At 28.6% G+C, this 17,095-nt stretch overlaps 1 long non-coding RNA gene across 1 annotated transcript; it reads left to right on the top strand.

Moving 5' to 3' along the window:
* The first annotated feature begins 14,806 nt into the window (after positions 1-14,806).
* LOC142530205 (uncharacterized) lies at positions 14,807-16,033 on the top strand. Its single transcript, XR_012816062.1, has 3 exons — positions 14,807-15,118; positions 15,656-15,725; positions 15,854-16,033. It is a non-coding gene; the product is annotated as an uncharacterized LOC142530205 (long non-coding RNA).
* Positions 16,034-17,095: the final 1,062 nt, after the last annotated feature.

Raw genomic sequence — 17,095 nt, 5'->3', positions numbered from 1 at the left:
GTATTCATATTTTTCAATTTAAATAATTTTCGGATATTAATTCATATTATATATAATTTAATTTATATTATATTATTAAATTATAAATTTAAATATTATTATTTAAATTTGTTGATAATAAAACATTAGTCATAATTAAAAATATATTAAATAAAATATAATAATTAATGTATGTAAAATAAAAGGAATTTTTCAGAATATATTTTTTTGTGTAAGATTTGAAGTAAATGAATTGGAGATACATGTTGTATTTTGGTGTAGAAATTGCACTATTTTAGTGTAAAATTTGCACTGAAATAGATTTTATTTTTGGAGATGGTCTGATGGAGACACAAAGTTTTAGACACAAATTATGGAAATATATACATGTATATTGAAATTATTGGACATATAGTTGTACTTTTTATCAACAAATCCAACAAGATAGAACAAAAAAATTCAAATTATTACTCAGAAAAGAAGAAGAAAGAATTCAAATTCCATATAGTTGGTTCTTTTACTTTTATTTTGACTAGAATCAATAAAACATTTTTAATTTTTTATTTAAAAATAATAATGCATATTTGTTTCTAAAATATAATTTATAAAGAAAATTTTGATTTAGTTTTTTTTAACCAGAAAATTAAAAATCCAGAAGCTAAAAATGTGGTTTATTACTGGTTCTGAATTTTTTAAAAAAAAATATTTGATTCTATTTTTTTTGTCAAAAAATTGAAAAACCAAACTTAGTAAATTATATTCTGAATAATTTATATATTAAATAAACTTTTATATTGCAAAATTTTCTTTTGTATGTAATAATAGTAAAGATTTTACGGATAAATTTGGGTTGAGTTCGACCTTTCAAACCCAAGATAATGACAAGAAAAATTATCTGAGAATTATTGGTAATGCTTGATTTTGTTAAAATATATTAGATGTGTTTTCTGTTAATGCGATTTAAAACTATATTGGAAATATAATTCATGTTTAATTTTATCAATTAAATTTGTTATCGTATTTTGTTTTATGTAAAAATAATATACTATTATAGGCGTAAAAATGAAGTGAAATTATTTCTGGAAAAAAATTAAACATAAGATAATAATATTTAAATTAAAAAACTCTTTATAACATAGCTAAACATATATTTAGCTAGCTTTTCTTTAGAATTTTTTTTGTAAATACCTTCCTTCACTAGTGTTTTTGGTATTTCTTGCAAATCTATATTCTTTAAAGAAAAAAGGACTACATCTCCTAAAAACTTAAAAACTAAAAGTAGGTATCTTGTGAAACGATGTCATGAAACTTTATCTGTGAAACGGGTCAACCATATTGATATTCACAATAAAAAGTAATACTTTTAGCATAAAAAATAATCATTTTTCATGGATGACCAAATAAGATATTTGTCTCACAAAATACGATCGGTGAGACCGTCTCACGCGAGTTTTTGTCAAAAACTAATAAAGTTTGACCCCACTTTTAATTATTCAATTAAGTATTTTTTTTATTTTTTAAAAAAAACTTTTGTTTTCCAAATCACCTCTTTGAATAAAAGAGTGAACCAACAGAAATTCAAATAAAGTGGCAAAAAGAAAAAGGTGGAAAGGAGACAAAGAGTTCGTGAAGAGAGATAAAAAGGAGAAAAAGCGACATGTCTGCCTTTTCATGTTTTAATCATTTAATTTGTACTCACCATTTAACAGTATTTTTAAAAAAAAATTATATAAAACAAACTTTCCTTAAATTTAATCTATAATGTTTTTAAAATATTATATATAAATAGCTCATCTTCAAAAACAACAAAAACATTTAATTTTAATTACATTTCTAATTTTCAATTAACCAAAACAATCCTCCAAAACAATAATTAATTGAAAATGAGCAGTGTAAATAATATTAACTATTTTAGCTATTTTTATTACCTATTTAGCTATTTATTGGAAGATATATAAAAAGATAATCGGATTGTGTCACGATAATCGCCGTAGAAAGACAATGTTTTATTCTTCCCCCAAGTACCCAAAGCCAAAAAGCAACTCTCTGTCTTTCCTATCCTAATACATTATTGTTAGACCGTTTCATGAGTCAATTTTATAAAATAGAGCTCCGACTCGACACGATTAACAAAAATATATTATTTTTATGTCAAAATATATTATTTTTCATGATAAATATGGACCGATGACCTATCCTACAATTATAAAAATGTAAGATAGAAAAACAACTGGTAAATATATATTAACTTTTTGGTAAATCAAGAAAAGATAGATACGATCTCTAGAACAGTGAAATATTGCATGCCAACTTTTCTTGCTCTTAAATTAATTTCATTTATTAGTTACCTTTTTAACTCTCCAAGTTAAATTACCACTTATTTATTATCATTAAACAACACAATATTTAAGTAAGATAATTTATTAGCAATCAAATCTTGCATGAATGGAATCAAGATCTTGCATGGATAGCATCAAATTTGAAATGAAGGGTCTTAATCTTTAAAATTAAAAAATAAAAAATTTCAAGGAGAAGTTCGTATTTATCTTTGTTGCATATAACTACGAACATGTGATTTTTATACTTCATTTGAATTTCTCTCTTAAAGTCTGAATTAGATTTAAAAAAAGGAAAAAAAAGGTTATTTTTTTCAATTACTTTACGAAATATATAATAAATTTTTTTAGAAATACTTAAAATGATGTTTAATAAAAACAGATTTTAAGCAGGATGCTCGTATATATGCAAAGTAACCTATTATTTGTTGTTATTTTCATATTTTAGTAATTGATATTTACATTTTGTCTCATAAATTGTTTATTAAATATTTTTTTTTGGTTCAAATATATATTTAAATCTCAATAAAATTTGACTCGTAGAATTTATTGCAAATGCCAAATATACAAGACACGGCCCTTTAAGAATAATCCAATTTATGTGCAGCAAAAAAATAGTAGTCAAGTCAAAGTCAAAGTTATCATTTAGGTTATATCAAGCGATGGTTTTTACGATTGAATAAATTCTCCCTGGTAGACGGTCCCACAAATCTTTATTTGTGAAACGGGTCAACTCCACCGATATTCACAATAAAAAGTAATACTCTTAACATAAAAAATAATATTTTTTCATGGATGACCCAAATAAGATATCCGTCTCACAAAATATGAGCCGTGAGATCGTCTCACACAAGTTTTTGTTATTAATATATATACATCCCAAAAGACTGTTCACAGAGCAGGGTCGTTATGTATTCAATACGACCTAGAACGAAAATTTGAAAATAGACCCTTTTGTTGCAATAAATGATAGTAAAATCCAATTAGTAAACAATAAATATAATAAGCATTACATAAATACACCAAAAAATAATATATTAGATAAAAAGCCAATAAATATTTCAAATAATTACGTAAATTTCATCTAGTTGTTTAAGAGGCAACAACATTTATCAAATCTATATAATTCAATTGTCGGACCATTTTTTTAATCAATCAACAACATAACTAGCTAATTTAGTTTATCTTGTGACATCTTTGATCGAAAATAAGTCTTTATTAACTTGAAATTCGATAAGCTTCTTTTTTGCTGATGTAATTCTTACTGATATAGTTAACAAAATATTATAGTCGATATAAATATTTTAGAACAAATTATTCAGTTTCGTCAAACATTGTAGCATATTCAATAATGATCGAAGCTTCATACAATACTTCATCAATCTAGTTAAAGATTAACTCTTTAACTTCTCCAAACTCAATAATAGCCAAAAGCCTCTCGATATTATTTAAATTGTTCGAATATGAACTTGAAGAGAAGATCTAGTTTGATAAATTATAAACAAAAAATATCCAAATTAGTCTTCATTTTATTTAATATGATATTGAGCCAAATTTTTTATTTCACACGAACTCAAAAAATATATGTAATAATAAAAATTTGGGCCAAATTATATTTGCTACCTACTCATAGTATTTTATTTAATATTGGACCAAATATCATGTCGAATTTTGCACTTCTATTTAAGCAGCATCTAAATTTTCATTTTCTCGATTGGGGTTACAAAAAAGTTCATATAAAGATGACAAAACGAATAATTGGTTGCCCTTATTACAAGAAAAGCACTCTATCTCGATTTAATTTTTTTTTGAGTATGTATCTTGTGAGACGATCTCACAAATCTTTAACTGTGAGACGGGTCAACTCCTATCGATATTCACAATAAAAAGAAATACTCTTAGCATAAAAAGTAATACTTTTTCATGGATGACCCAGATAAAAGATCAGTCTCACAAAATATGACCCATGAAATCGTCTCACAAAATATGACCCGTAAGACCGTTTCACACAAGTTTTTACCATTTTTTTTAGGAGTCAAATGATTTGTTTCCTGACAAATATTCAACAAAGCTTCATTTGTAAAAAATCACAAACCATGAGAAATTAAACATTTCGGGCCGTCCCCAAATAAGTAACAAAAACAAAACAAACAAGAAAATAATCGTTGTTGTATCGGCAATATCGTTCCTTTAATTTCTATGTAAAATACTACCTAATAGAAAGTGTGTGTTTTGTGGGTAAATGATTTATATATATATGTATAATATTAGAGGTTCAAAAGAGGTTATGAAATTGATGAAATCTGAGTTTCACCAAAAAAATTATGAGATTGTCTCATAGATCAATTTTGTGATAATTATCTCGTATCTGATCCGATCTATAAAAAAATATTATTTTTTATGTCAAAAGTATTAATTACTTTTCACTTTAGATATGAACCGCTTCGATACATCTCGCGGATATAAATCCGGGAGGCCGACTCTGGGTTTCATTGTAATAATTTTTCCGAGTGCTTTTTAGATAGGGGCCGGTAGTTTCTTTGAGATAACATATTTACAGCTGTTATTCTTGAAAATCTTAACTGAACTTAATTAAGCATTTAAATGAGACAACCTAAGCTTTCCAGCAGGAGCAGTAATATTAAATCAAACATTAATAAAAAAAAAAATCAGTGCTGAGCTAAATTAGGAAAAATTAAACATTTTACAAATATAGCAACGAGGATGTACTTAAACAACTAGTTGAGTTTGAGTTCAACTTAGACAAAAAATATTTAATATGTGAACTTGATTAATTAAATTATTTTGAAGTTCGATCTCGACTCGATTATTTTTTTAAGTGACTCAAATCAAATATAATTTTATTAATTCGTATAATTTTACATAAAAAGTAAAATCCCTATATTTGATTATCATGAGTTACAGGTTTGAGAAAATAACTATTGGAATTTGATTATTGAGTGGGAGCGATCAAAATGTATGAATTTGCTGAACTGATAAGTTATTTAAAATATTTGATTTATACATTTATCAATACAATGATTTTTGGTGGAACGACGAGTATTCAAATCTAAAAATTTATATATGCATGTCATAAATAGTAAACATCAGGTATTCGACCTGATTATTTTTCAAGTAACTCGAATCAAATACAATATTTTTAAATATATATATAAATCCAATTCTATACATTGGTCCTGCCGTCTCCCAAATCTGGCAATCTTCATTCACTGATTCATGTATAGAAAACTGGTATCTTATTTTATGAAAATTAGTCCGTACATATTAATTTAGGACAAAGATTTACATTTATCAACTTAATCATCACGAGTTTCAGATAGCCGAATCATTAGCAGTAAAAAAATTTAGTTTAAAATATGTTAGTTGTCGAACATCAGTTGAATGAAATCTTTGATAGTTGTATATATAGAATTGAACAATCCTCCTACATTGAGCTAACTTTTGAGGTTATGTTAGGTTCAAGTTTCAATCTTAACATGATATCAGAGCTCAGGTTCGTGTTGGAATGTCCATAGTTAGGTCACCCGATATTAAATTTTTGCCACCGAACCATATATAACCAAATTAAAATTGAATTATTTGATATATATAGTATTATGCTACTTAATTCATATTCAATCGAATTCGAGCAACGATTCTTACCATAAAGAAATTAGGTTATAAAACAATTGGTTGATGCTTAAAATGTGATTACAACATTTGCAAAGCATTTTTTTTCCAAAATAGAGGCCAATTTATATTTAATTACATATAATAGTGACGTAAAAATTCGATAAATATTGTACAAAATTTGAACGAAAATTCCAAGTTGTAGAACAAGCGTGCTTTGCCCAACTCAAAATCTTATAAAAATGAATGTGTTTGTTTCCCTGCAATCATCTTTTGCTTTTGCTTTCTTTCTTTCGTCGCTCGCTTTATCTTCCAAGTAAATCTCAAACATTCCACTCTCCATTTCTCGGCTTTCGGGATAATTTTCATTCAAAGTCCTTGACTCCATTATTCCATGCTTTATTTTATTTTTGTTGCCCAGCTATATATAATAAAATATTAAAGTTCAGCAACTGAATCTAAAAATATCAAGTAAACATGACACATTTTAATATACACATGCATGTTTTATATTAATTGTCAAATATGAAGTGTTATTTTTTAAAAAAACATATAGTCTTTTTTCGACGTAAGACAAATGAAATTAGTCATGACGCTGATGTGTGCAGTATCGCATTAGTCTTTTAACAATTCGAATATATGGATAGCCTTGTTCTTATCAAGCACCAATGAAATTGGAGCAATTGCTTTTTTTAATCTTTTTTATTAAACAAATTTCATATATACGATGCAATTATCTCATGATTAAAATCATAATTCTACTGGAGGTTAATGAATGGGTAATTATTAAAGGAGAAAAAAAAAAGAAAAAAAGAAGAAGAAGAATTTAAAAGAAAAGATACGTGGGATGCTCTTTTTGCCACTGAAATCTAAGAGGGTAGTGATTAAAGGTCGGGGGTGACACGTAAAGCAAACAAAGTGAGAGATAATTAGGGGAAAAAAAGGAAATAAAGTGTGTTCTTTTATTACTTTATTCTATATTGTTTAATTTATATTATGATAAATTGGAGATAAATTTTCAAATCAAAACACAAGTTGTTATATCTTAAAAAATTTGTTTAAACTCTCAAATCGTGTCAATAATACCTTTACAATTATTATTTGTTTTATGGGTCAAAAATGATATCAGAACTGAGGTGAAATTATTTTCAAATATACATTATTATTATAATTGTATAATTAAATATTTTAGGAGGATATTTTCTCAAAAATTATGGATCCGAACATATGTTCGATATTAAATATTTACATAACTTATTTCAATATTTTGGAGTATTTACAAAACGAGCTAACCAAGGTTAGACATAAGAATCAAATAGGAACACATCAGAATCCAAAGTAAACTTATGATTCAAAATAATAGCCTCTTAGAAATAGTCCCGGATTCCTCTAAACTCTCTGGAGATCTTAGATAAATCTAAAAGACGATACAGAGCTATACTATGAACCGCATAAAATTGAGGAAATCTTCGGAAAAAAAAATAAAAATTTCTTGGAACATTAAATGATATTCAAATAAGAATCCAAATTATATAACAACAAAGTTCTAGTAAAAAGATCTCGAAATGAAGGTTACCATCATTATTTGATATTGAACTCTTATTACAACAAAGATGGAAGGCATGTGTAATGTCAAAACATTTAACCGGCGAAGAAAAAGGTTATCAATCTAATTAAAATTGTCTCAAAAAATAAATTAAGTTGATGACAACTATAGAAAAGATTAGTCTAAAAGATCTTCAAGATCTTGCAGAGTCTTTCGCGAATTTAAATCCGAAGAAGAATACGACATGAAGTGGACCTCCCTCAATAACTTGGTATCTTACTACCAACCACCAAGGGAAATTGTAAGATCTCATAATATAAATATGAGTGGTATAAGGTCAAGGAGAAATCAATTTCTCTTGAACCAAACACCCTATGAGAAGTCTATTTTAGAACCAATACATCATTATGTGGTTATCTTAACCTTGATGTACTGGATTTCAAAAACAAAGAAGATATCATAGATGACTGAACGTCAGCTATGAGAATCACAGCAGGAACACTCGATCTTGACAAATAATGATTCATTAAACTTCTAGAAATGACTCTGATGGGATCTGTTGAAATATCTTGAAACATTACTTCGACATAAAAAAATATTCAATCCTAGTCGGAGAATCTCTTAGCAAGATATCTGGGAGAATGGCTACCCTATTTAAAAAACAATTTATAGGGGTAGACTACGAAGAAGAAAAAGAAATACACTCAAGCTATATATAGTTTGAATTACATTATATAAGTTTGATGGATGAATATATTATGTTATTCAGTAAATATATATTAAATTTAGGGGTCGAAGAAAATATAGCAATGCAACTTTTATTCGCCAAAATGTTCTCCCTAGAGAGAAATGCTAAATAGGGAATAATGTCCATGACGATCCAGATATTTTGACACGAATGATTTCTTTTCTCAAAAGAAAATTGGAAAAAATGGTGTCACGTGACAACATTTCAAAAGGATTGCAAACGATTAAAGAGTATTAATAAGCGTACACTTTTGTACTGTAAAGAAAATAATCTTCCAACAATCATTGGAAGTAAGGCGCAAAGATAGAAAATGAAGAGCTTTAGATCTCATCCTTATACCTGAAAGGGAAGAAGTGGAAGTTGTTATTGAAAACCAAGAAAAATATGGCATAGACAAAAATTTAGATCTTACTAATCTTGGCAAAAAAGTGGACCATTGAAAAGCAGGATGACATCTTAAGCATCGAACTCATTTCAAAGCACGAGATGTACGCAAACAAAGAAAAACTTTTAGAAGAACTCAAACCTGAACTAGTGAAAATTTTAAAAATTATAATTATTGGACATGTAGAGCAAGATGTCATATTTGAGAAACTGTTCAGAAAATGATAGAAAAATAATAGAACGTTTCGAACCAACTCTGGATATTGAATAAATTTACTACCAAGATTTAGATCAAGTATACAACTTTGAAGATATTCCATTAAACTACAGCGTATATAAAGAAGAAGAAGGAATCTTGAGCCATGAATAATATGGTGGAATATAATCAAAATCTGACTGAAAACGAAAAGTTTTGACATGAAACACTTGAAGACTTGTCTAGTTTCTTTAGCTAGACAACGAGGGAAAACCATAGCCTATAGAGATATCAAAGATTTTCGGCAGAGCAAGAAGAAATTTTTTTAGGAAATCTCGACATAAGAAACAGAAAGTATCATCTAATGTAGACATCATCTACACAAGAGGAGCATGAGATTATAGGTCTATCTTATAGAGATGGATAAAATCAAGTTTTTATTTAAGTTTTATTAAAATTATGTAAATGGATATTTTATGTTAAATATTATTATATGAAAAACTACTAGCTTTGCAGAATAAATATTTGAAAAAAAAATTAAATATATTGTGAAACAGTAAACTGCAAGGGACTAAAGAAAATCGCTGGAAATTTTACAATATAGTATGTGTGGGAAGATGGTCAGATGAAATCTGCCTAGAATGTCCAAACCAGAAAGAGCCAAAATCCGAGTTAGTTTTTCGGCCTCAATCTGACAAAAACATAATGTAAAGACAGATCCAAGTGGGAAAGGTCCACACAAGTCACATTTTTCTTTGGGGACCATATAAAAAAGCAAAAGTTTTTTCGATAAAAATAAAAAAGACTTGTGATCTAACCATTCTATTAGTGGATGATTAACCATTCAACTACCACAATATGATCGACCGCTAACTAATGGTACACCAACTAAAAAATGTTTTCGGCCACAACTAGAAAAGCAATTCACAAGTTTGAAGTTTGGATTTCAAATCCACCAAGACATACATATACATATATATCTGGACATAATAAATATGAAGATACCATTCAACCTCTTCGTTTTTCTTTCAAAATAAATTTTGTAGTATTTTCAGTTTATGTTTGTTGTCATTCCTGCTAGTTAAACAAGTTTCTCTCCTCTAAAGGAGGTTATTATGTGATAATGTATCATATGTTTGAATAAAAGAACCTAAAGTTTATTACCCTCTCATGTATTATTTTCAAAATTAGACTACTTTACTATACATCATGAGGCGGAAAACGATACAAAGTTGTGCTAAGTGCTGTTAACTGAATCTATGTTATGAATCATCTGTTGCGACTGTGTGGTAAGGCTGTGAGGAGCAGTCTGTATAACCCGATGACATTCTGGTTAAAGAGGTAAAATATTTAATTTATTTTACGGAAGCATGATGATCTAATAAAAAATAATAATTTGGTATCTATGACATAAATCTTGTGAATCTACGTCTTTAATGAACAAATTCGATAAATATAAAATGACACACACCAAAAACACAAGAATATTTTTGAAAATTTTAAATAATTAAGAAGTTCATACAAACTTTTAAAAAACAAAAATTTAAACATAAAATGAGTTTTAGGTTTAGAGAGTTATTTACAATCTATCCTTTGTTTTATTTCTCCGATTCACATTGTATACATTTTGCATGCAAATCGATGACCTCCCATCATCATTGCCTGCCCCCTGCTATCTTTATTTTTTTGGAGGGCTCGGATCCCAATAAAATATACATGAAATCATTCTCCCCCGATCTTTTCATTTCATTCTCTCTTTTTCGATCACTCTCTACAACCACACAATACAGCCTTTTGAATTTAATTCCCATCTTTTGGACCCCATACACTGTGGGAATTACAAATTCGAATCTCGAAGATTGAGCTTTTTAAATTTATTGGAGAGGACATATAGATACATATACATGACCAAATAAAATAGTGGACATGCATGTCCTTGCATGTCCTTCGATATATATGTGTATTTTCAGATAAAATAAAAAATTATTTGGAATAATAAAAATTTCATAAAATAGTTTACCATTTTATTTTCATTTAAAAAATATTTTACAAATAAATTATTCTAAATAGTTGTATATTAGTAAAAAAATAGGAAAAAATTACTAAATGTATAAATTGAATTTTATAATAGGGACATATGAATAATGAAATTCAGCTATAGGATAAATATATTATAGTTTTGTAATTTAACTTGTATACTTCTTGTTTGCTGTAATGTAATTGGTCAACATATATACGATCGATCTTAGTCAATTAATTTATATTTTTTTTCGATTTTAATAATTTTTTTTATCAATGTGTTGATATGACACAAAAGAAATCATAATGTGACACCAGAAAAGATTGATGCGACGACGAACATGATTATGAATTAGTGGATTAAGATTGTAAATTGACTAATAACATGAATAAAAATGATATACTCTCGATAAATATGATCAAGCTCGATCAGAGCCAAACGTGAGTCCAGCATCGTCGTTTGACCGGTCTATGGAGAGCTATAGATTTGAACTAAAATCAAACTTGACCAAGTTGGTTGCTAGTGAATGGCTTAACTGTTAAATGTTGTGAAAGGTAGTGAATTGGTCTTATTTGTGTCGGTCTTCGAAGCTGAAAATTTTGACAGTTAAAAGTTCTAAATTCCAACATATACACTATTCAGTCAAGATTTTTTGGTCAAACCATTAGACATACATAAGACTTCATTACATTGTATCAGATTTTAAACTCTTTATCAAACATTATTTTATTTTATTTTTTTCCCAAAAACTATATAGTAATCAAAGCCCAATCTAATATTGCTCACATTTTTCAAGAATATATGGAAAAAAGTTTATTTTTTTAAAAAAAATTCATTCCTTAACTAATTACTCCGGTACCATCCGCATGCAGTTCCTTAATTACTTTTATGAATTTTTTTCTATTTCAAATATTTTTAAAATACTATACTTTAAATAAATAAACTATTCGTACAAAAACTAGCAAAATGAATTAAAATGATACGTACGTACCCTGTATTCCGTGTGTAATAATGTGTCTGAATATAATCGATATGTTGGGATTGGAATAGACGTGTGTCGTAATTCCTGAATATTCTGTGATGAATACAAAATAATAATAATAATAATTGCACAAAAAAGCAAAAATAATATGGACAAAAACATTCACAGTTCTGTCGTTGGTCGATTTGCTCGATCGAACAATCTAATTGGACCTCATAACATACAAAATTGTATACTACTGAAAAAGTAGTACACTATTTTAAGAATCCATTCTATGCGCTCAGACATGCATGTTACTTGTTAGAATAGCAGAAATTTAAGGGTTTTTTAGAAATTAATTTTTTTAGAATAGCAGAAATTTATGTTTAATTGAAGTTGGACACGCATCTTATTAATAAAATAGGAAAGCTACGTACATTTAAAAAATGAGAGTTGAAACTCAAGTTCAATAATTTGAAAACTAGATCATTTTAAATGGTGAGTTAGTCAACCAATTTTTTATAAAAAAAATTTATTTGTAAAATATTAATTAATTTATCATTTTAAAAAATTTATTTTTGGGTTTTAAAAATATTTATTGGTTTAGTTTTCGAAAAAAATGTATATTTGTATTCATCAACTTATTTTATATTTTATTATTGCTAATAATATGATTAGTAAATAATAATAATAATAATAATAATAGTTGTAATATGAAAATTCTTGAAATTTCGTACGTAACTTTTTTGAATTTGTGTTCTTGTTATTTTTTAAAACAAAATCTTTTATTTTTTTAAACATACATTGATTTAGTTTTCAAAAAAAAAAAATGTATGTGTGTCTATCCATTTATTTTTTAAAAAATAAATTAATAAATTTGAGCTCCAACTTTCATTTTTTGTAAATGGACTAATCTGAAAAATAAATAACTTTTTTATCATGTTCACTTTTCTGGTCCTTCAACTTATCAAAGTTATGTTTTAGTCCCATAAGTTTATCTTTTAGCACTGAGATGGATTCAAATATATAATCAATTTTTCGATGTCACGTCAACATTTTCTAGTTTCATACATAAATTTTTTTACGTCACGTAAACGCTCGGGTGATATATGACAAAAAAACAAGCAAAACATTAATTACGGGACTGAAACACAACTTTGACAAATTAGAAGACGAAAAAAAACCAACTTAGAGGAATGAATTTACTATTTTCTCATCTGGACGGTACAAAAAAAACGTGTACTACAAGCAAATTGAGGAACAAAAAAACAAGCAATCTGACATGTTCATATTTATCAAATATAATACAACATTTACTCGCAATATATATTAACCCCCCCCCCCCCCCCCCCCCCCCCCCCCCACACACTCGAACATATGGATGCATAAACGGTCTAGGAAAAACTAATTTCCACAGCTAAAAATATGATCTATATTTATATGTATAATTTGTTTTAATTGTATTCTTTACTTACGTGGTTCACTAATTAATTTCATTTACATCAAACTCAATTAAAAAACATTTAATTTTTTTGTAGACAATAATATTTTATTTTAAAAAAATGGATTAAAGAACCCAATATATATAGTGACTTATACCATTGAGAATGGAGAGTCAGTAACTTTGATGCAGGCAAAAAGCTTTGGAAGGCTCATTCCAATAAGAGTGAAAAGTCCCTTAAAATGTGTACAGAACAACTATTGCAGTCAAAAGTTTTTATCCATTTTACCTTTTTTTTGGGGGGTATTTTTCAGTTTGTACATACTAAAAAATATATATATACATATAATCCCAGTACATTCTTGCGCTTGAGAGTACTCTACTTAATAAAACTAAATAATTAAAATCAAATAAAAAGAATAGAGCTCGAATCTGATTCGACTCGATTAGTCTAAAAAATTGGAATTCAAATAAAAATACAACTGATCAATCCGATTCATAATTTTATGCTTGCTCGATAAAAAAAGAAAAGAAAAGAAAAGAAAAACCATTTAATTGTTTATTTTTTCTTATTATTCATTTACACGCTCAGCCAACCAAAAGCACAATCTAAGTATCTAACAATATAAGAAAAAAAATATTGTTGTTACATTATTATTGATTTCAGAGTTTATTCTTCCTTATTACTCAAATACAAAAATATGACATTCGGGTTGTGTTTGAATTGATGGATTTCAAATCCATCTATTTGATACATATTCAAATAGTATTTCTGTTGTTTAGATAATTAAGATCATAAACTTCAAATTCACTCATTACCTGTTTATATACTAATTCGTGTCAATTGAGATTGATTTCAAGTTCACCTAATCATGAGTTTATTTAAAATTCATTCTGCTTTGTATACTAATGTGTAAATAAGTAAGGTGTTGATTTAAGATTTGATCTATTTTCATTCTAAACAATAAAATTATAATTAAAATCTATTGATTCCAAATTTACCAATCCAAGCGCAAATCTCAATGAATTGAATTTCAGTACACACTAGTAGAAAAATCGAATTTTACTTCGGCAGGCTTTACTTCGCCAATAATAAATTACGAAGTAATACATTATCAATAACTTCAGTAATAACACAAGCGAAGTAAAATAATATATTTTACTTCGGATGTTTAAAAACACGGGCTTCACTATATTTTTTTATTATATTTTACTTCGGTATATCAATGTTGATGAAGTAAAAAATTAGAAAAATAAGTTCATGCTGAAGTAATAAGATAAACCGCGCAGATTAACAAAGGGAACTAAACTATACGGAACATTTAGCGACGGTGTTTAATCGTCGATTTCATCAGCGACGGTTTTTAACAAAAACCGTCGGAAAACCGTCGCCGATTTAATTAGCGACGGTTTGTTAAAAAACAGTCGCTATTAGCGACGAATTTTCAAAAACCGTCGCTATTAGCGACGGTTTTTTAGAAACCGTCGCTGATTAATATCGATTATTTCACATATCCTTCAGAGACGAGCTCATTAGATCGATCCACATTTTCCTTCAAAATTAACCCTAACACCACGCCGTTCCACTCACCGCCGTTCGTTTCGAACCACCAACACCACCGCCGTTCGCTTCGAACCACCAACACCAAGAGGATGTACCTATGCTTTACTGATTCTGCACTATCAAGTTTAAGGTCACTAATTTTCTGCAGGTCCACAAAGTCAGGTGTGAGATATATGAGGCAACAATTACAGATTTTCTTGTTTTATTGTTCTTTGGGTCCTTGTGTTATCTGATGATTTTGAGTTGTACAGGTTCGAAGACTAGCTTCAATATACCGATTGGGAAGTTTGTGCAGTGAATCTGGCAAGAAGAGGTAAAATATTAAACTTCATGTTTTTTCATGGGTGTAAAAAGTTATCACTCCATTTAACGTTGAGCTCAATCAAAGAGGAAGAAATCGAATCTCATCAATAACTTCTGAGCATTTGCCACCAAAGATTATTTTATCTCGTATGAATTGTGGGCAAAAAAAAATGTTCCACAATGTGGTGCAGGCTTATGCAGAGCAAGTGATTGTTTATTTCTTCATCAGGTAGATTATTATCTATTCTCTAAGTTTGTTTCAGTTGGATGAAGTCGTAGTGATCAGTGGGTGATTATAAACTCACAATGTTGGTAATCGTTTAGCTGCATCCATGGAGTGCACTTATTTCAATTTAGTCTTGTAATTTGACACTTCGCTGCATTAACCTAGTAGAAATTCTATATTTGTTATGAAAACGATCCGTGGTAGGGATATGCATAATAATACAATTACCCATAAGTTGATTGATCTTATAGTGTGGCTATTCTGCAAATTATTGACGGTATTGTTCTGAATTTTAAATGAACTTGTTCTTTTGTCGCTCAGATTTGTCGCTGTGACGCGAACTCATCACTCGCGTATGCCATGCTCTACTGACAAAGTTCGACTTGAGAAGGTACACTCAGGAATCATCTCCGTTTATCTCAGTGGTGTTTCCCTTTCTTTCAGCGTCACCGAGTTTGTTACCTCCAATTAAGTTGCACTTTCCTCACTCCAATCTTGAAATTGACACTAGATTTTCAGCTGATAGAAGCTGAAAAAGATGATGGTGACTTCCCTGTTGTCGAGACAATGACTACTCGATTTCATAGAGACAATGCAAAGAAGTCCATCGCAGTTGGTGCTTCCACATCAAATTGACCTCTATCTTCTCGGGCCAGATCAAATAAGCAAGCAAGAAACAACTCAAAATCATCAGATTACACAAGGACCCAAAGAACAACAATTACAGATTTTCTGCAGGATTAGAGGCAACAATTACAGATCCTTCCAACAACGACGTGAAAAAATGCTGAGATAACTGTGGAGTCTAAAGATGAAAATAAGATGCAAGTGAGAATGAATTTGTCTTTCTGGTTCCTCACCTTTTAACTTCTGTTCAAATTTTCATGTTTGTGCAAATAGATACTTAAGTTTTACTGAGTACTATAATTTCGACATCAGCTTCTTTTACTGAAGAAGACTTAACTTTTCACTGAAAATATGAATCTTAATCTACCAGCGAATACTCGAGGTGGGGGAGGGTGTAATCCTACAATTCTGAAATTTTGATGCTGAATAAATTCTCAAAAGCATTTGTAGTAGCATATATGCACAAAAAATGTCAATTGATGGTTGAGACTAATTTTCTTATCACATTCTTTGTTTGTGATAAAATTTTAAAAGCTTACATTTTGTTAGAAACTTAATTCCTGAATGTGGGATTGGAAAAATGAAACCCTACATAGAAAATACTTGTATAGTTTGAGGTATCCATGTGTTTTAATTTTGAAGATTCACCTTAAAATGTGAGTTTTTTGCCTTTTTGTTGGTTTTGGGTTTTGGATTTGTTAGCTCATTCTCGACCGCATAAATTGCGGGATTTAGTTAGTATTTGCTGTATCTGTTTATTTTAGCACAAAAGCTAGGGTTCTTTTGTTACGGTACCTGATTACTACTCTGTTAATAATTATTTTGATCGAGTTTCTCCTCGGTGCATTTTTGATTAATCAGGCATTTCCCATTTTGTGAAAATCTTCTTTTGCTTGTGTCTTGTTGTTGAATTGATTGAGTTAAGCTAATTTTGATTCGTCTGTATGGAAGTGTAAAACACATTTCTTACTTCGCTACCGGTCCAATTCTGGACCGGTTTTCCTTCGAAAATCGGCCAAAGACTTCAGTATTTTCAAACATACAACTTCGGTTATTATGCGAAGTAAAAGATACATCTATTACTTCACGTCCATATACTTCGGCAATTAACTACCTTATTACTTCATTGAATAC

Source organism: Primulina tabacum, chromosome 16 (assembly GCF_025594145.1).
Source record: "Primulina tabacum isolate GXHZ01 chromosome 16, ASM2559414v2, whole genome shotgun sequence".
Taxonomy (NCBI): domain Eukaryota; kingdom Viridiplantae; phylum Streptophyta; class Magnoliopsida; order Lamiales; family Gesneriaceae; genus Primulina; species Primulina tabacum.
The sequence above is the reverse complement of the archived record's forward strand: the minus strand, read 5'-3'. Positions and strand labels throughout refer to the sequence as shown.